This window comes from Pseudopipra pipra, unplaced genomic scaffold (genome assembly GCF_036250125.1).
Source record: "Pseudopipra pipra isolate bDixPip1 unplaced genomic scaffold, bDixPip1.hap1 HAP1_SCAFFOLD_90, whole genome shotgun sequence".
In the NCBI taxonomy this organism is placed as follows: Eukaryota; Metazoa; Chordata; class Aves; order Passeriformes; family Pipridae; genus Pseudopipra; species Pseudopipra pipra.
This window is the reverse complement of record NW_026991231.1, coordinates 14,207-41,205: the sequence shown is the minus strand read 5'-3', so window position 1 is coordinate 41,205 and position 26,999 is coordinate 14,207. Positions and strand designations below refer to the sequence as shown.

Below are 26,999 nucleotides of genomic sequence, written 5' to 3'. Positions count from 1 at the left end.
CCAGCCCTATACGAATTTCAGCTCTACCCGCCCAGTCCACATTCCCAATTTACAATCCCATTTCCAGCTGCATAGAGATTTCAGTAACGGTGCCACAGGCCCTATCACCTCCCCACACGGATTCCTGCCCAAGTGTTACAGTCCCAAGCCCAAACCCTGTCCCTACCCCAGCCCCTCAGTGATTTCAGCTCGAGACCCACAAGCTTTATTGCACTGCCAGCTCTGCTCTCTCAGCAGTAGCTCTGCATCTTGCCAGCACTGCCACGGGAAGCTGCTCCAGGTTCTCACTGCAGGATCTTCAGCTTGGCTCCAGCTCTGTGACTTTCCAGCTCCACCCTCACACTCCCAAACCCAGTCCCCCAGGTGCTCCTCCAGCCCCAAAATTCCTATCCCAATTCCAAAATCACAAGCCCAGCCCTATACGAATTTCAGCTCTACCCGCCCAGTCCACATTCCCAATTTACAATCCCATTTCCAGCTGCATAGAGATTTCAGCAACGGTGCCACAGGCCCTATCACCTCCCCACACGGATTCCTGCCCAAGTGTTACAGTCCCAAGCCCAAACCCTGTCCCTACCCCAGCCCCTCAGTGATTTCAGCTCGAGACCCACAAGCTTTATTGCACTGCCAGCTCTGCTCTCTCAGCAGTAGCTCTGCATCTTGCCAGCGCTGCCACGGGAAGCTGCTCCAGGTTCTCACTGCAGGATCTTCAGCTTGGCTCCAGCTCTGTGACTTTCCAGCTCCACCCTCACACTCCCAGTCCTAGTCCCCCAGGTGCTCCTCCAGCCCCAAAATTCCTATCCCAATACCAAAGACACAAGCACAGCACTAGACTGATTTCAGCTCTCCCACCCAATCCACGTTCCCACCCATCAATCCCTATATCAGACACACAGCCATTGCAGCGACGGTGCCACAGGCCCTATCTCACAGTGATTGCTCTGATTACTGCCCCAAGTGTTACAGTCCCAAGCCCACACCCTGTCCCTACCCCAGCCCCTCAGTGATTTCAGCTCGAGACCCACAAGCTTTATTGCACTGCCAGCTCTGCTCTCTCAGCAGTAGCTCTGCATCTTGCCAGCGCCGCCTCAGGACGCTGCTCCAGGTTCTCACTGCAGGATCTTCAGCTTGGCTCCAGCTCTGCCACTTTCCAGCTCCACCCTCGCACTCCCAGTCCCAGTCCCCCAGGTGCTCTTCCAGCTCCACAAACCCGATCCAAATTCAAAAATCACAAGCCCAGCACTATACTGACTTCAGCTCTACCCACCCAATCCACGTTCCCGCCCATTAATCCCTATTCCACAGCCCCTCAGGGATTTCAGCGAACGTGCCACAGGCCCTATCTGAGCTCCAGACACCCTCCCAGTTCCACAGATGCAATCCTAGCACTATGCTGATTTCAGCCCCAGCCTCTCAGTCCACATTCCCAATTATAATCCCAATTCCACAGCCACACAGAGATTTCAGCAACGGTGCCACAGGCCCTATCTCCTCCCAACACGGATTCCTGCCCAAGTGTTACTGTCCCAAGCCCAAACCCTGTCCCTACCCCAGCCCCTCAGTGATTTCAGCTCGAGACCCACAAGCTTTATTGCACTGCCAGCTCTGCTCTCTCAGCAGTAGCTCTGCATCTTGCCAGCGCCGCCTCAGGAAGCTGCTCCAGGTTCTCACTGCAGGATCTTCAGCTTGGTTCCAGCTCTGTGACTTTCCAGCTCCACCCTCACACTCCCAGTCCTAGTCCCCCAGGTGCTCCTCCAGCCCCACAAACCCGATCCCAATTCAAAAATCACAAGCCCAGCCCTATACTGACTTCAGCTCTACCCACCCAATCCACGTTCCCACCCATCAATCCCTATATCAGACACACAGCCATTGCAGCGACGTTGCCACAGGCCCTATCTCACAGTGATTGCTCTGATTACTGCCCCAAGTATTACAGTCCCAAGCCCAAACCCTGTCCCTACCCCAGCCCCTCAGTGATTTCAGCTCGAGACCCACAAGCTTTATTGCACTGCCAGCTCTGCTCTCTCAGCAGTAGCTCTGCATCTTGCCAGCGCTGCCACGGGAAGCTGCTCCAGGTTCTCACTGCAGGATCTTCAGCTTGGCTCCAGCTCTGCGACTTTCCAGCTCCAACTTCACATTCCCAATCCCAGTCCCCCAGGTACTCCTCCAACCCCACAAACCCGATCCCAACTCCAAAGGCCAGATCTTTGCCCTAGACTGATTTCAGCTCTTCCCCCCCAGTCCATGTTCCTGCCCATCAATCCCTATTCCACAGACACACAGATGTTTGAGCGACGGTGCCAGTCCCTGTCTCAATCCTACAGTGATTTCTACTGCAGTGCCACAGTCCCTATCCCTGCTCAACAGTCCCTTTCCGAGCACCACTCTCCCTATCCCATACCCAGACCCACAACCTTTATTTCTCTGCCAGCTCTGCTGTCAGCTCCCGGTAAAGCTGCTGCACGTTCCAATCCTAGCATCTTTCTTTTTTTAAAGGTCTGAGTTTTCCACCCCAGCTCTCAAGCCCACATTCCAGGCCAGGCCTGACTATTTTTATCCCAGCTCCATCCCTGCAGTACTTATGCCAGGTCCATGCTCCCTAATCCAGCCCCACCCTTGTTCTGCCCACAGTCCTACCGTCTTTATGTCTCCACCAGCTCTGCTGCCTGAGCTCCACGTTCTCAGCTTTCTGCTGCCTCTGCCTAAATCTGCTCCTGGGTATCTCTGCAGGCCCGGGCTGTTGACAAGGTCACAAATCAGTCTTTGTCGTTCACTTAAATATCTCTAGGAGCTGTCCCACCCATCCCAACGGGAACAGCAACAAAACAATAGAATAAACAATCAAGTAGTCAAAGATGAAAATAAAAGTAAAATAAAATTATAATAGAATGAAACATCTTTTATTACTTTTCTTTGTAACAATACTTTCAATACCAGCCCCACTGAGAGGCTGCATCCTAGTCCTTCTGGTTCGGGGGAGCACCCCTGAGCATGGGCTGCTCCCCCACTGAGCACTGACCAAAGCTGGCCGGCACAGCTGCCCGGGACACCGCCTGCCCACCGCCCTGCCTCGGCAGCTGTGGGGGACCGACCCCGGCTCCCCCTGGATCGGCAGCCGAGGGGGTGCTGCCCCATGGCTCCCCACCACTCCCTGGAGCGGCAGCCGCGAGGGTCCCACCCTGGCTCACCGCCGCTCCTCGGCCCGGCGGCCGCGCCGATCCCGGGCCGGCTCCCGCAGCTCCAGCGCCGCCCCCAGCCCCGCCGCCGAACTGCCCCCAGCGCCCCCCGCCCACGCCGTTTATAGCCCGCGGCCCGCACGGCCCCGCCCCCCTCGTGCCAGCCCAGCCAATCCCAGCGTCCGGCAGCGTCCGGCCCCGCCAATCCCCGCCTGCCCGTTCCCGCCCTGCCCGTCCCCAAGAACCCCGCTGTCCCCTCAGGCCCCGCTCCCAGGGGCTGCTCCGCTTCCGCCCGCTGCCCGCCTCCCTCCCCTTCTCCCGGGAGAACTCCGGGACGGGACGGGACCGCGGACCTCCCACCCGCCCTTTCAACAGCGCCTGCGGGCACCGCGGCAGCGCAGGCGCGGCTCCGCCGGATCCCGAAGCAAAGGCGCCGAGACCGGCGCCTGAGGGGAACGCGGGGGACGAGGTGGAGAGGGGGGCGGCTCCACGCCGCGGCTGAGCGAGCAGAGCTTGCCCGACCGCGGCCCCGTTGAAAGGGCCGCTGCCGCTCCCGCCCCCTCCCCGCCTCCCGGAAGAACTCCCAGACGGGACGTGAGCGCGGAGCTGTGCCACCCGCCCTCCCTGGTCCCAACAGGGCCTGTCGGGGGCTGCGGCAGCGCAGGCGCGGCTCCGAAAGCAAAGGCGCCGGCACCTACAGCGCCTGAGGGGAACGTGGGGAAGGGGGGTGGCGCCGCGCCGCGGCTGAGCGGGCACAGCTTACGGGACCGCGGCCCCATTGAAAGGGCAGGCTACGATTGGACGGAGCGGAGAAAAGCGGGCTGGGAGTGGCGGGCCGGGATCGGACCTGCACGTCGGGAGCGGCAGCCGCGGGAGTCCCGCCCCAGCTCACCGCCGATCTCGTCCCGGCTCCCGCTGCTCCAGCGCCGCTTCCACCTCCGCCGCCGAACTGCCCCCCCCCGCTTCCCCCCCCGCTATTTATAGCCCGCGGCCCGCACGGCCCCGCCCCCCTCGTGCCAGCCCAGCCAATCCCCGCCCGCCCGTTCCCGAGAACCCCGCTGGTCCCGCAGGCCCCGCTCCCGGAGCCCCTCCCGCCCGCTCCCCGCCTCCCTCTCCTTCTCCTGGGAGAGCTCCCGGACGGGACGTGACCGCGGAGCTCCCACCGCCCTTCCGTGGTCCCAGCAGCGCCTGAGGGGAACGGGGGGACGGTGCCGCTCGGAGGGGCCGCGCCGCGGCTGAGCGGGCAGAGCTTGGGGGACCGCTGCCGGATTGAAAAGGCGGGCTGTGATTGGACGGCGCCGAGAAAGGCGGCCCGGGATTGGCGGGCCAGACTCTGCCTCGGGCCCGGATTGGCGGGGCTTGGAGCCCGCGGGGTGGCGGGAGGTGCTCGGGTGGTCAGGAGGAGGGACTAGGGCCGTGTCGGAGGCGCCCTTCCCGCGGGTCCGTGGCCGTCCCGGGTCCCGCTCCCGGGACCCCGTCCCCTGCCCCGCCCCTTGGTCGGGCTGCACCCCCGGGGTCCCGGCCCCAAGGCCCCTGCAGAGCCCCTCGGGGAGCCCCCCACCGGCACACGGGGCGGTTCCGGATCGCGAAGGCGGACTGTGCGGCATGGGGGACCGGGGAGCAGCGGCGACGTGGTGGGCCGGGAGTCGGCGGCGGGGAGCGGGGAGGACGCAGAGCTGCAGTGCGCCTCTGACCGCCTCTCCCCACGCAGCAGTTCTGCTTCTACGGGGACTTAGACTGCCCCGACTGGGTGCTGGCTGAGATCAGCTCCCTGGCCGAAATCTTTTAAGTGCCCGCCCCCACCCCCATCCCCCTGCCTGCCCCAGGCCCGCTGCCCACCCTCCTTCTCCTGCGCAGTCCCCGCTGCTGCTGAAGTTCAGCGCTATTTCAGTACTTGTTCTACTTGTGTTTCTGAAAAAAAGCTAGAATCAGGATAGCCAAAGCAACATAGAAAGTCTATTCCATCTTCAGCTACATTACAGGGCAAAGGAAATAAGTGATCCTACCCATCAGTGGAACAGGGAAAGAATGAAGATTAAGTCTGTGAGCTATAGAAGAGAAAAATCACACTGTAACAACTTAGAAGATTGCTCCAAGACCACAGTCACAGGAAAAGGGAAGAGAGCCAGGGGCAGAAACTGTAAGGCCAAAAAGATGATGGACACATCTGTGCATCAATCAGGTTCAGAGGTCACTGCATGCCCCAAGCCTAACGAGTTCTCTCGTTTATGTGTGTTATACACCTATTAATTACTTGAATAGAAAATTTACAATTGAACTTTCACAAAGGTTACAGAGTGATATCCCTGCACTGACCATTGCAGCTGAGCTTCTGCTACAGATTCCGACACGTCAGGTGACTGAATGTTTGCTTGTTTTCTAGGCTCTCCTTACAGTCCATCCAGGACATGAAATATAGAGTGGATTTCTTGAGAGGCAGCTTTTAGACCTCATTCCCTTACCTTCGTGGTCAATGCCATCAGCGTCACTCTCCCTCTCTTCTTGCTCTTCATCGAGAGTTCCTCGTGTTAGTATTAGCTCAGAGGGACCCATTGCAGAAGCATCAGGTCCTTGAAGGGAACAGGCTGTACACAAACCAGCCTGCTAAAGGTAAGGTTTCTATCTGCACAGAAACCCAGCAATGAACACCTGTTCTAAGGGGACAGAAAGCTGCTTGTGGATCCCAGACACAGGACAGACTCCATCAGCACCTACTCGCCTCATCTAAGGAACAGTGCAGCCAACAGCAGAGCTTTCTCATATTCTGATCTGACTGTTTCGCCTTTTCTAAAGTATTTCATTATTTCTAGTAGGTCCACTGCTTTAGCTACACAGCGGGGTTTCTTCCAAACCTGTGACTGACACAGGAAGAGCTAAGTGTGACCAATCCCACAGGAACTAAAGCCCCGCTCCTCTAACATGGAGCTGCTTTCACATTTCTGCTGTGAGGACAAAGAAGCACTGTACTACTTCACAAGGCAAACTCTTCAGAAAACTTCTGCAGTAACCTTTATCTTCCTGGGGAGGTACCTGCCAGTGTGCTGCCCTGCACACACACGCTGCCCATGTCCTTCCACAAGTGTTCCAGCTGCTCTCTCTTTTGTTTATTTTGAGCTTTCTCCCGTAGACAAAGATTTACATGTGGATTCTGAGAACATTTAAAACATCAGGAGAAGAGAAACCTCACCCAAACCCAGCAGCCTGTCCCCCAGTCAGAGAGCAGAAGTCACTACGCAGGTCTTACATTTCAACTCAGGTTACACAGAACTTCTGACTAAGCATGGAAAGCAACCTCCAGTCAGGTGGGATTCTAGGACGTTTTCAGCAGCGCCGGGAAGCCAAACTCTGTGTAGCTGTGCCTGCAGAGAACTGTCCTTTGGACAGCCAGAACTCAAGGTGAGCAGAGCTACTGATTTTGGCACTGCGATTCAGTCTTTCTTACTAAGTCAAACTAGTACTCTTCACTGGTGCAGGAAGATACAGGGATAGTCTCAACAAATCCCTTTGGAAATTTATTTTTAAGAACTCTCTGTCCATCTGAATGGAAGACACAATCTTATTTCCCAATCATTTTCACACAATTAGCTCAAATATTAGCACTAAACCAGTGAGCAACATCTGTTTTACAAAATCTTTAGTTTTGTAAAGATATGCTCCACCACATCTAGGAAAAAAAAGGCAAATGGTGGACTCCTTCAGGACAGGAGTTTTCCCACAGTGAGTACGACTAGTAAATGAAATGTTAGACCCTCTCAACATAAAGGCAATTGTGTGCACAAAAGTGACCCAAGATACACTGTTCAGGTGTAAAACAGCTAAAAACACTTACCAGCATTTTTCTCAGGCGCTCGTATTCTGGCCGATACTCTCTGAAAAGGTGAATAAAGGGAGTGCATTCAGTCTGAAAAACACATGATTTGTATTGCATAAGGATCATCCTGGAGGCTTCTTTTTACTCACAAAAAAAAGTTTTCTCTAGGCTTTCATGTTTGAGAGACATTTCAGAAAGACAGTACTTTTTTCCCCAGATTTGGATTCTGAAACCAATGGATGCAAAATCAATGAACATACTTCATTAAAACAGCAACAATTCAAAACTTGGTATGGAACTACAAGAAAAAAATTACTTCACAGACTTGCTGGCACAGATAGCTTTTACTTTTTCACGGAACAGCACAAAAATTCATCTCTGAATAGTTCCTTTTTACTGCTGCTTTTTATGCTGATACTGGACACCCTAAGCTACCTTGGCTATGGCAACTGTACACTCCTTCAAATCAAAGGAGCAGACTCATGAATCAGGACCTTCAGGAAGTGGTCACTGGGTCGCGGACCAGAAGTTATCCCCTTACCTCTCCTATTCATCTACAGCTTTAGAAAGCTGGGTAAAAATCTCCCCCAGTCCTGTGCCAAACACTGCAGAAACACCAACCACCTGGAAAAGAGAACACACCAGAACTAGAGAGTAACTGAGCCAGATTTTTAATACAGAAAAAAAAACAAAATAAAAACAAACAAATAAACAATCCCCCACAACGACAACAAAAAAAATCAACACCACCGAAAAACCCAACAACGACGAACTACTAATCTAAACCTAACAACACCCATTTAATCAGCACAGTGGCCTAAGAGTGGGCAGTAACACTTCTGCTTCTGTCCAGCCCGCTTTCAAACTCTTCCTCCACTTGCTGTTCATGTTTGTTACTTCTGCTTTTTGGTTGTCGGTGATTTTGTGTTTGGTGAGTTGTTGGGGTATTTTGGGGGGTGTTTCTTTGGGGAAGGAGGTTTGTTTGGTATTTTGTAACACTGTAGGGCAATTCAAAAGAAAGGTCAAGTCTTTCTGCTGTTTACTTCTTTACTGTTAATAACCCAAGTTCTCATTCTGCATCTAGGGTTATAAGTGGTTAGCAAGTATCAGTGTACTAGAATTAAAGTGCAAAAGAGACAACAAGAACTGACCTTTTGGCTCTGAAATAGTCTAAGACTTTTTATTTAGCCAAAGCACATTTAAAAGGTCCCCAGAACAGCAAGAGAGGGAGAATTTAATCAGTTGCTATGACAATACATTCAAAATGCACATCTACTTTCTAATTTCAACTTGTCTCTCATTACACTTCTGGCCATTTGTTCTGCTTGTATTAAACCAATTCTCTAAAAATACCTTGAATTAAGACTATTACCAGCCAGAATCCTACATCCTCTAACGAAAATTCTCCCTCTTTTTCATAGGCAAGACAGTCTCAACTACTGACTTCCAAATGGAAGACCTTTCCCAACACAGCCTTGCATTTGATCATTAATACAGTAAATATGCAGACAGCTCTCCAAAGGATTTTAAGCATTAAGGCCAGGCACTGTGCCAATATATATAAATATTTATACTTTCCTGCACTTCAGTACAAGCTGCCTTTTACTCCGTAATCCTCTTCATATGACCTGCTCTCCATCCAGTGCTCCAACAGTCCTGACAGGCAGATAAACATGACCTGATCAGCAAATAAGGAACAGGAAGTATGTTAGTTCTGTATATGGGACCACTACAATCCCTTTTGAAATTCTGTATATTGTTCCACATAGGACACTTACAATATTTTTGGTTTGGCTCCGTTATCATTATCTACATGAATGGAATCATTTCGTTCCTGTAATATCCACACAGCCGAGAAGGCTTGCTTTTTCTTTAGTAAAAGCTGATGACAAACACAATCAGCTAAAACCTTTAGCACAGACTATGGGATCATTAACAGCCTCCAGTGTATACTGTTGTCAGAGAAACAATTAATTTGTCCTCTCAAAACCTGGTTGAGTGGAAGAACAATCTTCTTCTTGCACAAGCAAATATAAAGGGTTTTTTTGTTCATTTATTTGCTTTTGAGATTCTTTCCCTTCTTCCTATGTAGTACATTGCCCAACTGTACTTGACACTTTCAGAACAAGGAAAATTACCTCAGGTGGGAAATGCTGCAGCAAAGAACACTGCCTCTTACCAGCCTATCTGAGCTTTCATCTTGTGATTAATCACAGTTCAATATTAAATTATTCAGGCTGCCATTCAGTGTGACAAGCTGCAGTGTAACAAGCTGCAGTGTGACCTCAACACAGGTCATCAACAGATTACAGTTCAAAAGGGCAGTGCAAAGCCCCTTTACAGAAGGACAGAATGGTGGGGGTTGGACAATACCTCTGGAGATCATCTAGTCCAGTCTCTCCTGCTCAAAAAGCGGGATTAGGCAGAAGAGGTTGCTCACAACTTTGCCTGAGCAAAAGTGTTTTAAGCATCTCCAGGGATGGAGATTCCACAATTTCTCTGGACCAGTCCAGAGGAGAACTTCTTAAGTTATTGTTTTCAGTGGGAAGGTAGGGACAGAAACAAGCGATCCCAAAACTTCAAACCCATCCCCACAGCGGTCCAGAGCAGCTTGAGCCCAGGCTCCTGCCTTCCCAGGGCCAGGCTCTTCTCTCTGCGAGGCACCCACCAGCCGGGCACTGCCCTGCCCGGCGGCCCCGAGCGCTTCAGGCGCCGGCCCGGCCAACGCCTCGCTCTGCGCGGGCGCCGCTTCCAAAATCACTACCCAAGAGACACAGCAATCAAAGCAGAGGGACTGCACTCCCAGCTTTTCTTACCTGCAGGCACACACAGCACAGCACGCTGGACATAAAAGCCACAGGGTTAGTCCTGCCAGAGGCGTCCGGCACACCCACGGCGACCGAAGGGAAACAGGGAGCCTGGGAACACGGAGTAAAAGACACCTTAATTAGGACTACACCGAGCACTAGCCAGGTCATTCCCACAGACAGCTTCACCGTCCAGTCACACAAAAATCACTTACCTACCAGGGCCTCAGGTAGGATGGCTCCTGACGCTGACCAGGTGAACACCTCCGTTTGCCCCGGGGGGTCAAGAATAACATCCCTGGGAAGAAGTCACCCCCAACAACAAAAAGGGAAAATTAGTGAAGCACGGCGTCCTCTTCTGACTAGATTGCCACCAGCATTCCATAGCAAATGCCATGACTATTCTGTTACAGACGAGAAAACCCTGTTCTCCCAAACAAACAGCGAGGAGATTTATGGGCACGCCTGAAAATTTCCTGTGAGGAACTTTTTGTAACTAAGGAGCAGGTGCTATCTTGAGTTGAAGGCATCCATTTGACAGACACTTAGTACAGCAAACTCTTCAGCAGAGCAATTAATTGCTGCCTATTTGAACAGCAGGGGAGAGAAAATGACAGTCGAAGGGAAGACAAGAAAAGCAGAACTGCAATCAGCAGACTTTTCTTCCATCTCTCCCGAGAAAGCCTAGTTTGTCTGTTCTAATAATTCTATGCCCTTTTCTACAGGAAACTTAGACCAAGGCTGAAAAAACAACTAGAAAACACGGAGAGAAGCTTTTTAGAATTTCACGTGATTTTCCCAAACCGATCCCAGAAAAGCAGAACTCGGTAGAATGTACTCACCTCGAGGCCTTTGGTCTTTTTTTCCATAAGCTTCGTCACCTGATGGAAAAAGCAGAGCAGACTCGGTATTTAAGCTCACAACAGGAAAACTTCCCCTTCGTTTCCTAAAAGAAACTACATTAATTCGCACAGCTGCAGGCGCGTCTCCAGCTGTTAAAGCCTTTCAGCTTTTCAGAGGGTGAGAATGCCCTGCTAGGGAAGGCTGAAAAATGCTCGGAGCCTGCCCAGGTCAAAGAGCCCCTCGATTTTGTCTGTGTTCCAGTCCCTGGCTAAAGAAAGGGCAGAAGAAGCGCAGTTGTTGCTTGCCTTTTCCCTCAGAGGTTTTGCCAGGCGCCGGGCCAGCCCGGGCACTGCGGGGGAAGGCCGGCAGTGCCCAAACCCCGCCGCTTTCCCGGGGGCGTCGCTTGCGAGAGCGCCCCCGAGCGCCGGGCCGGGCCTCACAGTCGCCGCCTGGCGGACACGGCCGGGAGCGGCGTTGCAGCCGCGCGCGGCGCTGCAGCCGCGCGCCCCCCCCCCCCACCCCTCGGCGAGACCCGCGGCGCCTTTCGCGAGTACGGGCCTTTCCTCCCTAAAACCTGCCCTTGCCTAGGAAAAGCTGAGCAGTTCACAGAGTTACTGTTTCCACCCCAGCTTCCCAAAGGATTTCTCTCTCCCGGCAGCGCAGACAGGGTCCCCGAGGCAGCGCAGACCCTCCCCGCGGGGGTTGTGGTGCGTGTGCAATGCCAGGGCACATCCGAACCCGGCCCTGCGGCGGCACGCAGGTGCAAGTTTCTCCGCAGAGGCGAGAAACTTGCCTGTCGCTTCCCCTGCCTGCAGTCGCCGATGGCCGCGGGAGAGGCAGAAGAGCGGCCGCGCCCAGCTTACCCTGGCGCCGTGGGTCGCTTCCTGGGGGGGGGGGGGGGGGGAAGGCGGCGGCGCAGCTCCGACAGCATCTCCAGGGCACGGCGGGAGCGGGAGCGGAGGGGAGCGGGGGGGGGGGGGGAGCGGGGACGGGAGGGGAGCGGAGGGGAGCGGAGCGGAACGAGGCGGGCGGGCGGAGCGCCGCGCGCGCGGCGCCGAGGGGGGCTGCCGGCGCCGGTGCCTGCCGCCGCCCACGAACCTGCCGCCCGCGCCCGGCGCCGCCGAGCGCCCCGCCCCGTCCCCACAGCGGGAAGCGGCGCGGCGAGACGGCGCTGCGGGCGCGGGGCGGGGGTCCGGGTCGCGGCGGAGGTCAGACAACCGCCATCTTTAGTGTGGCCTCGGCTAAGTTCCGGTCCTGGCGGCGCCATCTAGAGTGTGGCGTCGGGGCGAACTTCCGGGCCGGGGCCGCCATCTTTAGTGTGGTCGTTCCGGTCCTGGCGGCGCCATCTTTACTGTGGGCTTGGCGGACTTCCGGGCAGGGGCCGCCATCTTTAGTGTGGTCGTTCCGGTCCTGGCGGCGCCATCTTTACTGTGGGCTTGGCGGACTTCCGCGCCGGGGCTTGGAGGACTTCCGGTCCCTCTCTACTTCCGGTGACCGAGTTTACCCAAATTAGCGTCCCTCCTGGCTAATTTCTGCGCTTTCACCCCAAAAAATCTTCATGTTATTCCCCCCACACACACCCCGGGAGAGACGGGAGACCGCCAGTCCCGCCCTGCCGCCGGAACCGGCCCTTAACTCGAGCAGGGAGCGCTGCACCGGCACGAGAGCCACTGCGCATGCGTCGTCGGTCCCGCGCCTGCCTGCCCTTACTTTCCACGTCATCGCCGGCGTCTTGCCAATGACTGCGCATGCGCCGGCGTCGCCACCTCGGCTCCGCCGCCCGACCGCCCGGCTTCGCTTTCTTACTGCGGCTCCCCCTCCACTTTTTCGGCTCCCTGGGGTTCCCTCACCCACATTTTGGGGTCCCCTTCTCACATTTTTGGGGTGATGACCCCGCAATTTACGGTTCGGGGGGGGGGGGAGGAGAGGAGAGGAAACGGGGTGCCCAAGAAGGGGTTTCTTTTTTTTTTTTTTTTCTCTTTTATTTCATTTTCATTTTATTTCCTTTTTAGGTTTTTTGCCTTTTTTTTTTTAATTTTCTTTTGTTTTTTATATTTCCTTTTTTATTTCGTTTATTTTTTATTCTCTTTATTTTTCATTTGCTCTCCCAGTGCTCCCCAGTAACACCCAGTGCTCCCCAACAACCCTCAGTAACACCCAGTGCTCCCCAGTGCACCCCAGTAACACCCAGTGCTCCCCAACAACCCCCAGTAACACCCAGTGCTCCCAAACAACCCCCAGTAACACCCAGTGCTCCCCAAAAATTGACCCAAAACCGACCCAAATCACCCCAAAAGCTGACCCAAAACTGACTCCAAAAGCTGACCCAAAACTGACCCAAATCACCCCAAACAATGACCCAAAACTGACCCCAAAAACTGACCCAAATCATCCAAAAAACTGACCCCAAACTTTGCATTTATTTGGCATCATTTCCTCTCAAAAACAACATCTCCAATTTAGCCATCATTTTAAAATCATCCCAGGAATCAAAAGGGACTGGAAAACACACAGAAATCATTCCTACACCCACCAAATCTTTAGGAATTGGAACCCGATTCCCTCATCTCCCTCCTGGTTTTTCTTGGCTGGAAAACCTGATGATCCCCGCTGGCTATTTTTAGGCTGCTTTTCTTCCACAGCTCCTTTCTCCCGGCTGAAACCTCCTGGCACATTCAGGGCTTATCTGGAGGGAAGCCCCTCTGAAGTATTTCCTCTCGTGGCAATTCTGTGGGATGAAGAAGTAAAAAAAGCACGTCAAGAGCTCCTTCTACCCCCTTCCTTCGCAAACACCCTCCCAGTTTGTCCTTGGCAGCTCCATCCCCCCGGCACCCGCACCCGACGCTTCGGCTCCGCTGGGAAAGGGACAGCAAGTGCACAAGCAAGTTCAGTGCTGGGCAGGGGCTCCCTGGGGAACGGCACTTCAGTGCTTTAGTCCGTGGCCTTTCCTGCTGCCCTCCCTCCTGGAGGCAGAGGATGACCCGGCCCTTGTTTCTCCCACGCTCGCAGACCCAGGTCCTGCTCCTTTGGCCCCACTTTTCTTAGCAGACCCGGCATCATTTTCCAGGGTCCCCAGGAAACTTCTGCACTTGACCCATTGCTAAGTGCAGAGCACAGAGCAAGGGAAGGACAAATTCCTTGGCACCCACCCCCTGGAATTTTCCTTCTCTGCAGCACGCTCCCGTTCCCACTGTCTCTGGAGGTGCCCGCACGAGCCCTCCTTCTCCCAGCACCTCAGAGAATGTCCTTTTCACCCAGGTCCCGCTTACCGTCGTCCAACAAAACACGCTGACAACATTTTTCAGGATGCCAGTGGAGAGATATTAGAGCACACTGCACAGGGAAGCTGAGCCTGCCCCTGGATCCCTGCAAGTGTTCCAGGCCAGGCTGGACGGGACTTGGAGCAACCGGGGATGAGAGGGGAAGGTGTCCCTGCCCACGGAAGACAGGGTGGCCTTTGAAGGTCCCCTTCAAACCAAATCGCTCTGGGATTCCCCTCCAAAATCACTACCCAAGAGACACAGCAAGCAAAGCAGAGGGACTGCACTCCCAGCTTTTCTTACCTGCAGGCACACAGCACGTTGGACATAAAAGCCACAGGGTTAGTCCTGCCAGAGGTGTCCGGCACATCCACGGCAACCGAAGGGAAAGAGGGAGCCTGGGAACACAGAGTAAAAGACACTTTAATTAGGACTACACCGAGCACTAGCCAGGTCATGCACACAGCTTCACTGTCCAGTCACACAAAAAACACTCACCGAGGCTTCAGGGAGGATGGTTCCTGACGCTGACCAGGTGAATACCTCCCTGGAAGCCCGCTCCGCTCATGCCAGGCACTAGGGCTCCCCCAGAAGGGCTTTGCCAAGCATCCAAGGGAAATTAAAATTACAGCCTGGGCAGGAAATTAAAATTACAGTCCGGCAGGACCGCTCCTGGCCAAGGCCACCGGTCCCTGCAAGTCAGACCACTCACCACCCGGGGCGAGGATTATCGGGGGCACACCTCCAGCTTTTATTCTCCAGAAACTCCAGTTCTTTCTGGTACCCGCTTGCCAGAAAGTCTTCCCTGCTGGAAGAGGTCACTTTAGTCTTTCGAGGGGCCAGACTGCCAAAGCCCGGCCAGTCCATTCCAACGAGGAAAGGTAGCTTGGTCTTGGACAGGATACTGGGGGGGGAGACACAAAATAAAAGTTTAATTTAAAACTTCCTGGAAGAGAAAGCAATTCAAACATAAGGCAGACAAGACTCGTGCAAAACTGAATAACACTGGACTTCAAAGGAGAATTATTTCCCTCTGCACCTCAGAGAACCCCAATTTTCACCCAGGTCCTGCTTGCCATCGTCCAACAAAACGTGCTGACAAAATTTTTCATGATGACAGTGGAGAGCTATTAAATGCACACTGCACAGGGAAGCTGAGGCTGCCCCTGGATCCCTGCAAGTGTTCCAGGCCAGGCTGGATGGGACTTGCAGCATCCAACCGGGGATGAGAGTGGAAGGTGTCCCTGCCCACGGAAGACAGGGTGGCCTTTGAAGGTCCCCTTCAAACCAAATCGCTCTGGGATTCCCCTCCAAAATCACTACCCAAGAGACACAGCAAGCAAAGCAGAGGACTGCACTCCCAGCTTTTCTTACCTGCAGGCACACAGCACGTTGGACATAAAAGCCACAGGGTTAGTCCTGCCAGAGGTGTCCGGCACACACGTGGCAACCGAAGGGAAAGAGGGAGCCTGGGAACACGGAGTAAAAGACACTTTAATTAGGAGTACACCGAGCACTGGCCAGGTCATGCACACAGACAGCTTCACCGTCCAGTCACACAAAAATCACTTACCTACCAGGGCCTCAGGTAGGATGGCTCCTGACGCTGACCAGGTGAACACCTCCGTTTGCCCCGGGGGTCAAGAATAACATCCCTGGGAAGAAGTCACCCCCAACAACAAAAAGGGAAAATTAGTGAAGCACGGCGTCCTCTTCTGACTAGATTGCCACCAGCATTCCATAGCAAATGCCATGACTATTCTGTTACAGACGAGAAAACCCTGTTCTCCCAAACAAACAGCGAGGAGATTTATGGGCACGCCTGAAAATTCCTGTGAGGAACTTTTTGTAACTAAGGAGCAGGTGCTATCTTGAGTTGAAGGCATCCATTTGACAGACACTTAGTACAGCAAACTCTTCAGCAGAGCAATTAATTGCTGCCTATTTGAACAGCAGGGGAGAGAAAATGACAGTCGAAGGGAAGACAAGAAAAGCAGAACTGCAATCAGCAGACTTTTCTTCCATCTCTCCCGAGAAAGCCTAGTTTGTCTGTTCTAATAATTCTATGCCCTTTTCTACAGGAAACTTAGACCAAGGCTGAAAAAACAACTAGAAAACACGGAGAGAAGCTTTTTAGAATTTCACGTGATTTTCCCAAACCGATCCCAGAAAAGCAGAACTCGGTAGAATGTACTCACCTCGAGGCCTTTGGTCTTTTTTTCCATAAGCTTCGTCACCTGATGGAAAAAGCAGAGCAGACTCGGTATTTAAGCTCACAACAGGAAAACTTCCCCTTCGTTTCCCCCCCCTAAAAGAAACTACATTAATTCGCACAGCTGCAGGCGCGTCTCCAGCTGTTAAAGCCTTTCAGCTTTTCAGAGGGTGAGAATGCCCTGCTAGGGAAGGCTGAAAAATGCTCGGAGCCTGCCCAGGTCAAAGAGCCCCTCGATTTTGTCTGTGTTCCAGTCCCTGGCTAAAGAAAGGGCAGAAGAAGCGCAGTTGTTGCTTGCCTTTTCCCTCAGAGGTTTTGCCAGGCGCCGGGCCAGCCCGGGCACTGCGGGGGAAGGCCGGCAGTGCCCAAACCCCGCCGCTTTCCCGGGGCGTCGGCTTGCGAGAGCACCCCGAGCGCCGGGCCCTGCCTCACAGTCGCCGCCTGGCGGACACGGCCGGGAGCGGCGTTGCAGCCGCGCGCGGCGCTGCAGCCGCGCGCCCCCCCCCCCCCACCCCTCGGCGAGACCCGCGGCGCCTTTCGCGAGTACGGGCCTTTCCTCCCTAAAACCTGCCCTTGCCTAGGAAAAGCTGAGCAGTTCACAGAGTTACTGTTTCCACCCCAGCTTCCCAAAGGATTTCTCTCTCCCGGCAGCGCAGACAGGGTCCCCGAGGCAGCGCAGACCCTCCCCGCGGGGGTTGTGGTGCGTGTGCAATGCCAGGGCACATCCGAACCCGGCCCTGCGGCGGCACGCAGGTGCAAGTTTCTCCGCAGAGGCGAGAAACTTGCCTGTCGCTTCCCCTGCCTGCAGTCGCCGATGGCCGCGGGAGAGGCAGAAGAGCGGCCGCGCCCAGCTTACCCTGGCGCCGTGGGTCGCTTCCTGGGGGGGGGGGGGGGGGGGGAAGGCGGCGGCGCAGCTCCGACAGCATCTCCAGGGCACGGCGGGAGCGGGAGCGGAGGGGAGCGGGGGGGGGGGGGAGCGGGGACGGGAGGGGAGCGGAGGGGAGCGGAGCGGAACGAGGCGGGCGGGCGGAGCGCCGCGCGCGCGGCGCCGAGGGGGGCTGCCGGCGCCGGTGCCTGCCGCCGCCCACGAACCTGCCGCCCGCGCCCGGCGCCGCCGAGCGCCCCGCCCCGTCCCCACAGCGGGAAGCGGCGCGGCGAGACGGCGCTGCGGGCGCGGGGCGGGGGTCCGGGTCGCGGCGGAGGTCAGACAACCGCCATCTTTAGTGTGGCCTCGGCTAAGTTCCGGTCCTGGCGGCGCCATCTAGAGTGTGGCGTCGGGGCGAACTTCCGGGCCGGGGCCGCCATCTTTAGTGTGGTCGTTCCGGTCCTGGCGGCGCCATCTTTACTGTGGGCTTGGCGGACTTCCGGGCAGGGGCCGCCATCTTTAGTGTGGTCGTTCCGGTCCTGGCGGCGCCATCTTTACTGTGGGCTTGGCGGACTTCCGCGCCGGGGCTTGGAGGACTTCCGGTCCCTCTCTACTTCCGGTGACCGAGTTTACCCAAATTAGCGTCCCTCCTGGCTAATTTCTGCGCTTTCACCCCAAAAAATCTTCATGTTATTCCCCCCACACACACCCCGGGAGAGACGGGAGACCGCCAGTCCCGCCCTGCCGCCGGAACCGGCCCTTAACTCGAGCAGGGAGCGCTGCACCGGCACGAGAGCCACTGCGCATGCGTCGTCGGTCCCGCGCCTGCCTGCCCTTACTTTCCACGTCATCGCCGGCGTCTTGCCAATGACTGCGCATGCGCCGGCGTCGCCACCTCGGCTCCGCCGCCCGACCGCCCGGCTTCGCTTTCTTACTGCGGCTCCCCCTCCACTTTTTCGGCTCCCTGGGGTTCCCTCACCCACATTTTGGGGTCCCCTTCTCACATTTTTGGGGTGATGACCCCGCAATTTACGGTTCGGGGGGGGGGGGAGGAGAGGAGAGGAAACGGGGTGCCCAAGAAGGGGTTTCTTTTTTTTTTTTTTTTCTCTTTTATTTCATTTTCATTTTATTTCCTTTTTAGGTTTTTTGCCTTTTTTTTTTAATTTTCTTTTGTTTTTTATATTTCCTTTTTTATTTCGTTTATTTTTTATTCTCTTTATTTTTCATTTGCTCTCCCAGTGCTCCCCAGTAACACCCAGTGCTCCCCAACAACCCTCAGTAACACCCAGTGCTCCCCAGTGCACCCCAGTAACACCCAGTGCTCCCCAACAACCCCCAGTAACACCCAGTGCTCCCAAACAACCCCCAGTAACACCCAGTGCTCCCCAAAAATTGACCCAAAACCGACCCAAATCACCCCAAAAGCTGACCCAAAACTGACTCCAAAAGCTGACCCAAAACTGACCCAAATCACCCCAAACAATGACCCAAAACTGACCCCAAAAACTGACCCAAATCATCCAAAAAACTGACCCCAAACTTTGCATTTATTTGGCATCATTTCCTCTCAAAAACAACATCTCCAATTTAGCCATCATTTTAAAATCATCCCAGGAATCAAAAGGGACTGGAAAACACACAGAAATCATTCCTACACCCACCAAATCTTTAGGAATTGGAACCCGATTCCCTCATCTCCCTCCTGGTTTTTCTTGGCTGGAAAACCTGATGATCCCCGCTGGCTATTTTTAGGCTGCTTTTCTTCCACAGCTCCTTTCTCCCGGCTGAAACCTCCTGGCACATTCAGGGCTTATCTGGAGGGAAGCCCCTCTGAAGTATTTCCTCTCGTGGCAATTCTGTGGGATGAAGAAGTAAAAAAAGCACGTCAAGAGCTCCTTCTACCCCCTTCCTTCGCAAACACCCTCCCAGTTTGTCCTTGGCAGCTCCATCCCCCCGGCACCCGCACCCGACGCTTCGGCTCCGCTGGGAAAGGGACAGCAAGTGCACAAGCAAGTTCAGTGCTGGGCAGGGGCTCCCTGGGGAACGGCACTTCAGTGCTTTAGTCCGTGGCCTTTCCTGCTGCCCTCCCTCCTGGAGGCAGAGGATGACCCGGCCCTTGTTTCTCCCACGCTCGCAGACCCAGGTCCTGCTCCTTTGGCCCCACTTTTCTTAGCAGACCCGGCATCATTTTCCAGGGTCCCCAGGAAACTTCTGCACTTGACCCATTGCTAAGTGCAGAGCACAGAGCAAGGGAAGGACAAATTCCTTGGCACCCACCCCCTGGAATTTTCCTTCTCTGCAGCACGCTCCCGTTCCCACTGTCTCTGGAGGTGCCCGCACGAGCCCTCCTTCTCCCAGCACCTCAGAGAATGTCCTTTTCACCCAGGTCCCGCTTACCGTCGTCCAACAAAACACGCTGACAACATTTTTCAGGATGCCAGTGGAGAGATATTAGAGCACACTGCACAGGGAAGCTGAGGCTGCCCCTGGATCCCTGCAAGTGTTCCAGGCCAGGCTGGACGGGACTTGGAGCAACCGGGGATGAGAGGGGAAGGTGTCCCTGCCCACGGAAGACAGGGTGGCCTTTGAAGGTCCCCTTCAAACCAAATCGCTCTGGGATTCCCCTCCAAAATCACTACCCAAGAGACACAGCAAGCAAAGCAGAGGGACTGCACTCCCAGCTTTTCTTACCTGCAGGCACACAGCACGTTGGACATAAAAGCCACAGGGTTAGTCCTGCCAGAGGTGTCCGGCACATCCACGGCAACCGAAGGGAAAGAGGGAGCCTGGGAACACAGAGTAAAAGACACTTTAATTAGGACTACACCGAGCACTAGCCAGGTCATTCACACAGCTTCACTGTCCAGTCACACAAAAAACACTCACCGAGGCTTCAGGGAGGATGGTTCCTGACGCTGACCAGGTGAATACCTCCCTGGAAGCCCGCTCCGCTCATGCCAGGCACTAGGGCTCCCCCAGAAGGGCTTTGCCAAGCATCCAAGGGAAATTAAAATTACAGCCTGGGCAGGAAATTAAAATTACAGTCCGGCAGGACCGCTCCTGGCCAAGGCCACCGCTCCCTGCAAGTCAGACCACTCACCACCCGGGGCGAGGATTATCGGGGGCACACCTCCAGCTTTTATTCTCCAGAAACTCCAGTTCTTTCTGGTACCGCTTGCCAGAAAGTCTTCCCCTGCTGGAAGAGGTCACTTTAGTCTTTCGAGGGGCCAGACTGCCAAAGCCCGGCCAGTCCATTCCAACGAGGAAAGGTAGCTTGGTCTTGGACAGGATACTGGGGGGGGAGACACAAAATAAAAGTTTAATTTAAAACTTCCTGGAAGAGAAAGCAATTCAAACATAAGGCAGACAAGACTCGTGCAAAACTGAATAACACTGGACTTCAAAGGAGAATTATTTCCCTCTGCACCTCAGAGAACCCCAATTTTCACCCAGGTCCTGCTTGCCATCGTCCAACAAAACGTGCTGACAAAATTTTTCATGATGACAGTGGAGAGCTATTAAATGCACACTGCACAGGGAAGCTGAGGCTGCCCCTGGATCCCTGCAAGTGTTCCAGGCCAGGCTGGATGGGACTTGCAGCATCCAACCGGGGATGAGAGTGGAAGGTGTCCCTGCCCACGGAAGACAGGGTGGCCTTTGAAGGTCCCCTTCAAACCAAATCGCTCTGGGATTCCCCTCCAAAATCACTACCCAAGAGACACAGCAAGCAAAGCAGAGGGACTGCACTCCCAGCTTTTCTTACCTGCAGGCACACAGCACGTTGGACATAAAAGCCACAGGGTTAGTCCTGCCAGAGGTGTCCGGCACATCCACGGCAACCGAAGGGAAAGAGGGAGCCTGGGAACACAGAGTAAAAGACACTTTAATTAGGACTACACCGAGCACTAGCCAGGTCATGCACACAGCTTCACTGTCCAGTCACACAAAAAACACTCACCGAGGCTTCAGGGAGGATGGTTCCTGACGCTGACCAGGTGAATACCTCCCTGGAAGCCCGCTCCGCTCATGCCAGGCACTAGGGCTCCCCCAGAAGGGCTTTGCCAAGCATCCAAAGGAAATTAAAATTACAGCCTAGGCAGGAAATTAAAATTACAGTCCGGCAGGACCGCTCCTGGCCAAGGCCACCGGTCCCTGCAAGTCAGACCACTCACCACCCGGGGCGAGGATTATCGGGGGCACACCTCCAGCTTTTATTCTCCAGAAACTCCAGTTCTTTCTGGTACCGCTTGCCAGAAAGTCTTCCCCTGCTGGAAGAGGTCACTTTAGTCTTTCGAGGGGCCAGACTGCCAAAGCCCGGCCAGTCCATTCCAACGAGGAAAGGTAGCTTGGTCTTGGACAGGATACTGGGGGGGGAGACACAAAATAAAAGTTTAATTTAAAACTTCCTGGAAGAGAAAGCAATTCAAACATAAGGCAGACAAGACTCGTGCAAAACTGAATAACACTGGACTTCAAAGGAGAATTATTTCCCTCTGCACCTCAGAGAACCCCAATTTTCACCCAGGTCCTGCTTGCCATCGTCCAACAAAACGTGCTGACAAAATTTTTCATGATGACAGTGGAGAGCTATTAAATGCACACTGCACAGGGAAGCTGAGGCTGCCCCTGGATCCCTGCAAGTGTTCCAGGCCAGGCTGGATGGGACTTGCAGCATCCAACCGGGGATGAGAGTGGAAGGTGTCCCTGCCCACGGAAGACAGGGTGGCCTTTGAAGGTCCCCTTCAAACCAAATCGCTCTGGGATTCCCCTCCAAAATCACTACCCAAGAGACACAGCAAGCAAAGCAGAGGGACTGCACTCCCAGCTTTTCTTACCTGCAGGCACACAGCACGTTGGACATAAAAGCCACAGGGTTAGTCCTGCCAGAGGTGTCCGGCACACACGTGGCAACCGAAGGGAAAGAGGGAGCCTGGGAACACGGAGTAAAAGACACTTTAATTAGGAGTACACCGAGCACTGGCCAGGTCATGCACACAGACAGCTTCACCGTCCAGTCACACAAAAATCACTTACCTACCAGGGCCTCAGGTAGGATGGCTCCTGACACTGACCAGGTGAACACCTCCGTTTGCCCCGGGGGGTCAAGAATAACATCCCTGGGAAGAAGTCACCCCCAACAACAAAAAGGGAAAATTAGTGAAGCACGGCGTCCTCTTCTGACTAGATTGCCACCAGCATTCCATAGCAAATGCCATGACTATTCTGTTACAGACGAGAAAACCCTGTTCTCCCAAACAAACAGCGAGGAGATTTATGGGCACGCCTGAAAATTTCCTGTGAGGAACTTTTTGTAACTAAGGAGCAGGTGCTATCTTGAGTTGAAGGCATCCATTTGACAGACACTTAGTACAGCAAACTCTTCAGCAGAGCAATTAATTGCTGCCTATTTGAACAGCAGGGGAGAGAAAATGACAGTCGAAGGGAAGACAAGAAAAGCAGAACTGCAATCAGCAGACTTTTCTTCCATCTCTCCCGAGAAAGCCTAGTTTGTCTGTTCTAATAATTCTATGCCCTTTTCTACAGGAAACTTAGACCAAGGCTGAAAAAACAACTAGAAAACACGGAGAGAAGCTTTTTAGAATTTCACGTGATTTTCCCAAACCGATCCCAGAAAAGCAGAACTCGGTAGAATGTACTCACCTCGAGGCCTTTGGTCTTTTTTTCCATAAGCTTCGTCACCTGATGGAAAAAGCAGAGCAGACTCGGTATTTAAGCTCACAACAGGAAAACTTCCCCTTCGTTTCCTAAAAGAAACTACATTAATTCGCACAGCTGCAGGCGCGTCTCCAGCTGTTAAAGCCTTTCAGCTTTTCAGAGGGTGAGAATGCCCTGCTAGGGAAGGCTGAAAAATGCTCGGAGCCTGCCCAGGTCAAAGAGCCCCTCGATTTTGTCTGTGTTCCAGTCCCTGGCTAAAGAAACGGCAGAAGAAGCGCAGTTGTTGCTTGCCTTTTCCCTCAGAGGTTTTGCCAGGCGCCGGGCCAGCCCGGGCACTGCGGGGGAAGGCCGGCAGTGCCCAAACCCCGCCGCTTTCCCGGGGGCGTCGCTTGCGAGAGCACCCCCGAGCGCCGGGCCCTGCCTCACAGTCGCCGCCTGGCGGACACGGCCGGGAGCGGCGTTGCAGCCGCGCGCGGCACTGCAGCCGCGCGCCCCCCCCACCCCTTGGCGAGACCCGCGGCGCCTTTCGCGCGTACGGGCCTTTCCTCCCTAAAACCTGCCCTTGCCTAGGAAAAGCTGAGCAGTTCACAGAGTTACTGTTTCCACCCCAGCTTCCCAAAGGATTTCTCTCTCCCGGCAGCGCAGACAGGGTCCCCGAGGCAGCGCAGACCCTCCCCGCGGGGGTTGTGGTGCGTGTGCAATGCCAGGGCACATCCGAACCCGGCCCTGCGGCGGCACGCAGGTGCAAGTTTCTCCGCAGAGGCGAGAAACTTGCCTGTCGCTTCCCCTGCCTGCAGTCGCCGATGGCCGCGGGAGAGGCAGAAGAGCGGCCGCGCCCAGCTTACCCTGGCGCCGTGGGTCGCTTCCTGGGGGGGGGGGGGGGGGGGGGGGAAGGCGGCGGCGCAGCTCCGACAGCATCTCCAGGGCACGGCGGGAGCGGGAGCGGAGGGGAGCGGGGGGGGGGGGGGGAGCGGGGACGGGAGGGGAGCGGAGGGGAGCGGAGCGGAACGAGGCGGGCGGGCGGAGCGCCGCGCGCGCGGCGCCGAGGGGGGCTGCCGGCGCCGGTGCCTGCCGCCGCCCACGAACCTGCCGCCCGCGCCCGGCGCCGCCGAGCGCCCCGCCCCGTCCCCACAGCGGGAAGCGGCGCGGCGAGACGGCGCTGCGGGCGCGGGGCGGGGGTCCGGGTCGCGGCGGAGGTCAGACAACCGCCATCTTTAGTGTGGCCTCGGCTAAGTTCCGGTCCTGGCGGCGCCATCTAGAGTGTGGCGTCGGGGCGAACTTCCGGGCCGGGGCCGCCATCTTTAGTGTGGTCGTTCCGGTCCTGGCGGCGCCATCTTTACTGTGGGCTTGGCGGACTTCCGGGCCGGGGCCGCCATCTTTAGTGTGGTCGTTCCGGTCCTGGCGGCGCCATCTTTACTGTGGGCTTGGCGGACTTCCGCGCCGGGGCTTGGAGGACTTCCGGTCCCTCTCTACTTCCGGTGACCGAGTTTACCCAAATTAGCGTCCCTCCTGGCTAATTTCTGCGCTTTCACCCCAAAAAATCTTCATGTTATTCCCCCCACACACACCCCGGGAGAGACGGGAGACCGCCAGTCCCGCCCTGCCGCCGGAACCGGCCCTTAACTCGAGCAGGGAGCGCTGCACCGGCACGAGAGCCACTGCGCATGCGTCGTCGGTCCCGCGCCTGCCTGCCCTTACTTACGACGTCATCGCCGGCGTCTTGCCAATGACTGCGCATGCGCCAGCGTCGCCACCTCGGCTCCGCCGCCCGACCGCCCGGCTTCGCTTTCTTACTGCGGCTCCCCCTCCACTTTTTCGGCTCCCTGGGGTTCCCTCACCCACATTTTGGGGTCCCCTTCTCACATTTTTGGGGTGATGACCCCGCAATTTACGGTTCGGGGGGGGGGGGAGGAGAGGAGAGGAAACGGGGTGCCCAAGAAGGGGTTTCTTTTTTTTTTTTTTTTCTCTTTTATTTCATTTTCATTTTATTTCCTTTTTAGGTTTTTTGCCTTTTTTTTTTTAATTTTCTTTTGTTTTTTATATTTCCTTTTTTATTTCGTTTATTTTTTATTCTCTTTATTTTTCATTTGCTCTCCCAGTGCTCCCCAGTAACACCCAGTGCTCCCCAACAACCCTCAGTAACACCCAGTGCTCCCCAGTGCACCCCAGTAACACCCAGTGCTCCCCAACAACCCCCAGTAACACCCAGTGCTCCCAAACAACCCCCAGTAACACCCAGTGCTCCCCAAAAATTGACCCAAAACCGACCCAAATCACCCCAAAAGCTGACCCAAAACTGACTCCAAAAGCTGACCCAAAACTGACCCAAATCACCCCAAACAATGACCCAAAACTGACCCCAAAAACTGACCCAAATCATCCAAAAAACTGACCCCAAACTTTGCATTTATTTGGCATCATTTCCTCTCAAAAACAACATCTCCAATTTAGCCATCATTTTAAAATCATCCCAGGAATCAAAAGGGACTGGAAAACACACAGAAATCATTCCTACACCCACCAAATCTTTAGGAATTGGAACCCGATTCCCTCATCTCCCTCCTGGTTTTTCTTGGCTGGAAAACCTGATGATCCCCGCTGGCTATTTTTAGGCTGCTTTTCTTCCACAGCTCCTTTCTCCCGGCTGAAACCTCCTGGCACATTCAGGGCTTATCTGGAGGGAAGCCCCTCTGAAGTATTTCCTCTCGTGGCAATTCTGTGGGATGAAGAAGTAAAAAAAGCACGTCAAGAGCTCCTTCTACCCCCTTCCTTCGCAAACACCCTCCCAGTTTGTCCTTGGCAGCTCCATCCCCCCGGCACCCGCACCCGACGCTTCGGCTCCGCTGGCAAAGGGACAGCAAGTGCACAAGCAAGTTCAGTGCTGGGCAGGGGCTCCCTGGGGAACGGCACTTCAGTGCTTTAGTCCGTGGCCTTTCCTGCTGCCCTCCCTCCTGGAGGCAGAGGATGACCCGGCCCTTGTTTCTCCCACGCTCGCAGACCCAGGTCCTGCTCCTTTGGCCCCACTTTTCTTAGCAGACCTGGCATCATTTTCCAGGGTCCCCAGGAAACTTCTGCACTTGACCCATTGCTAAGTGCAGAGCACAGAGCAAGGGAAGGACAAATTCCTTGGCACCCACCCCCTGGAATTTTCCTTCTCTGCAGCACGCTCCCGTTCCCACTGTCTCTGGAGGTGCCCGCACGAGCCCTCCTTCTCCCAGCACCTCAGAGAATGTCCTTTTCACCCAGGTCCCGCTTACCGTCGTCCAACAAAACGTGCTGACAAAATTTTTCATGATGACAGTGGAGAGCTATTAAATGCACACTGCACAGGGAAGCTGAGGCTGCCCCTGGATCCCTGCAAGTGTTCCAGGCCAGGCTGGATGGGACTTGCAGCATCCAACCGGGGATGAGAGGGGAAGGTGTCCCTGCCCACGGAAGACAGGGTGGCCTTTGAAGGTCCCCTTCAAACCAAATCGCTCTGGGATTCCCCTCCAAAATCACTACCCAAGAGACACAGCAAGCAAAGCAGAGGGACTGCACTCCCAGCTTTTCTTACCTGCAGGCACACAGCACGTTGGACATAAAAGCCACAGGGTTAGTCCTGCCAGAGGTGTCCGGCACACACGTGGCAACCGAAGGGAAAGAGGGAGCCTGGGAACACGGAGTAAAAGACACTTTAATTAGGAGTACACCGAGCACTGGCCAGGTCATGCACACAGACAGCTTCACTGTCCAGTCACACAAAAAACACTCACCGAGGCTTCAGGGAGGATGGTTCCTGACGCTGACCAGGTGAATACCTCCCTGGAAGCCCGCTCCGCTCATGCCAGGCACTAGGGCTCCCCCAGAAGGGCTTTGCCAAGCATCCAAGGGAAATTAAAATTACAGCCTGGGCAGGAAATTAAAATTACAGTCCGGCAGGACCGCTCCTGGCCAAGGCCACCGGTCCCTGCAAGTCAGACCACTCACCACCCGGGGCGAGGATTATCGGGGGCACACCTCCAGCTTTTATTCTCCAGAAACTCCAGTTCTTTCTGGCACCGCTTGCCAGAAAGTCTTCCCCTGCTGGAAGAGGTCACTTTAGTCTTTCGAGGGGCCAGACTGCCAAAGCCCGGCCAGTCCATTCCCACGAGGAAAGGTAGCTTGGTCTTGGACAGGATACTGGGGGGGAAGACACAAAATAAAAGTTTAATTTAAAACTTCCTGGAAGAGAAAGCAATTCAAACATAAGGCAGACAAGACTCGTGCAAAACTGAATTACACTGGACTTCAAAGGAGAATTATTTCCCTCTGCACCTCAGAGAACCCCAATTTTCACCCAGGTCCTGCTTGCCATCGTCCAACAA

At 55.0% G+C, this 26,999-nt stretch overlaps 3 long non-coding RNA genes across 6 annotated transcripts; all 3 read right to left on the bottom strand.

The window, feature by feature from the left end:
- Positions 1-5,113: 5,113 nt before the first annotated feature.
- On the bottom strand, positions 5,114-16,203 carry LOC135408948 (uncharacterized). 3 transcript variants are annotated; one of them, XR_010427942.1, is made up of 9 exons: positions 16,099-16,203; positions 15,478-15,555; positions 15,275-15,369; positions 14,399-14,804; positions 9,807-9,908; positions 7,532-7,614; positions 7,009-7,080; positions 6,210-6,327; positions 5,114-5,749 (listed from the first exon to the last, which is right to left on the bottom strand). It is a non-coding gene; the product is annotated as an uncharacterized LOC135408948 (long non-coding RNA). The 3 variants fall into 3 exon arrangements; XR_010427943.1 differs by lacking the exons at positions 7,532-7,614; positions 14,399-14,804; positions 15,275-15,369; positions 15,478-15,555; positions 16,099-16,203 and adding exons at positions 10,017-10,095; positions 10,640-10,742; XR_010427944.1 differs by lacking the exons at positions 5,114-5,749; positions 6,210-6,327; positions 7,009-7,080; ... (3 more) ...; positions 15,478-15,555; positions 16,099-16,203 and adding exons at positions 7,639-8,668; positions 10,017-10,095; positions 10,640-10,734.
- A 2,298-nt stretch (positions 16,204-18,501) lies between these two features.
- LOC135408950 (uncharacterized) lies at positions 18,502-20,004 on the bottom strand. Of its 2 annotated transcripts, XR_010427946.1 has the most exons (3): positions 19,864-20,004; positions 19,255-19,763; positions 18,502-18,833 (listed from the first exon to the last, which is right to left on the bottom strand). It is a non-coding gene; the product is annotated as an uncharacterized LOC135408950 (long non-coding RNA). The 2 variants fall into 2 exon arrangements; XR_010427945.1 differs by having other exon boundaries at positions 18,502-19,763.
- A 5,033-nt stretch (positions 20,005-25,037) lies between these two features.
- LOC135408947 (uncharacterized) lies at positions 25,038-25,926 on the bottom strand. Its single transcript, XR_010427941.1, has 2 exons — positions 25,791-25,926; positions 25,038-25,369 (listed from the first exon to the last, which is right to left on the bottom strand). It is a non-coding gene; the product is annotated as an uncharacterized LOC135408947 (long non-coding RNA).
- Between the last annotated feature and the right edge of the window lie 1,073 nt (positions 25,927-26,999).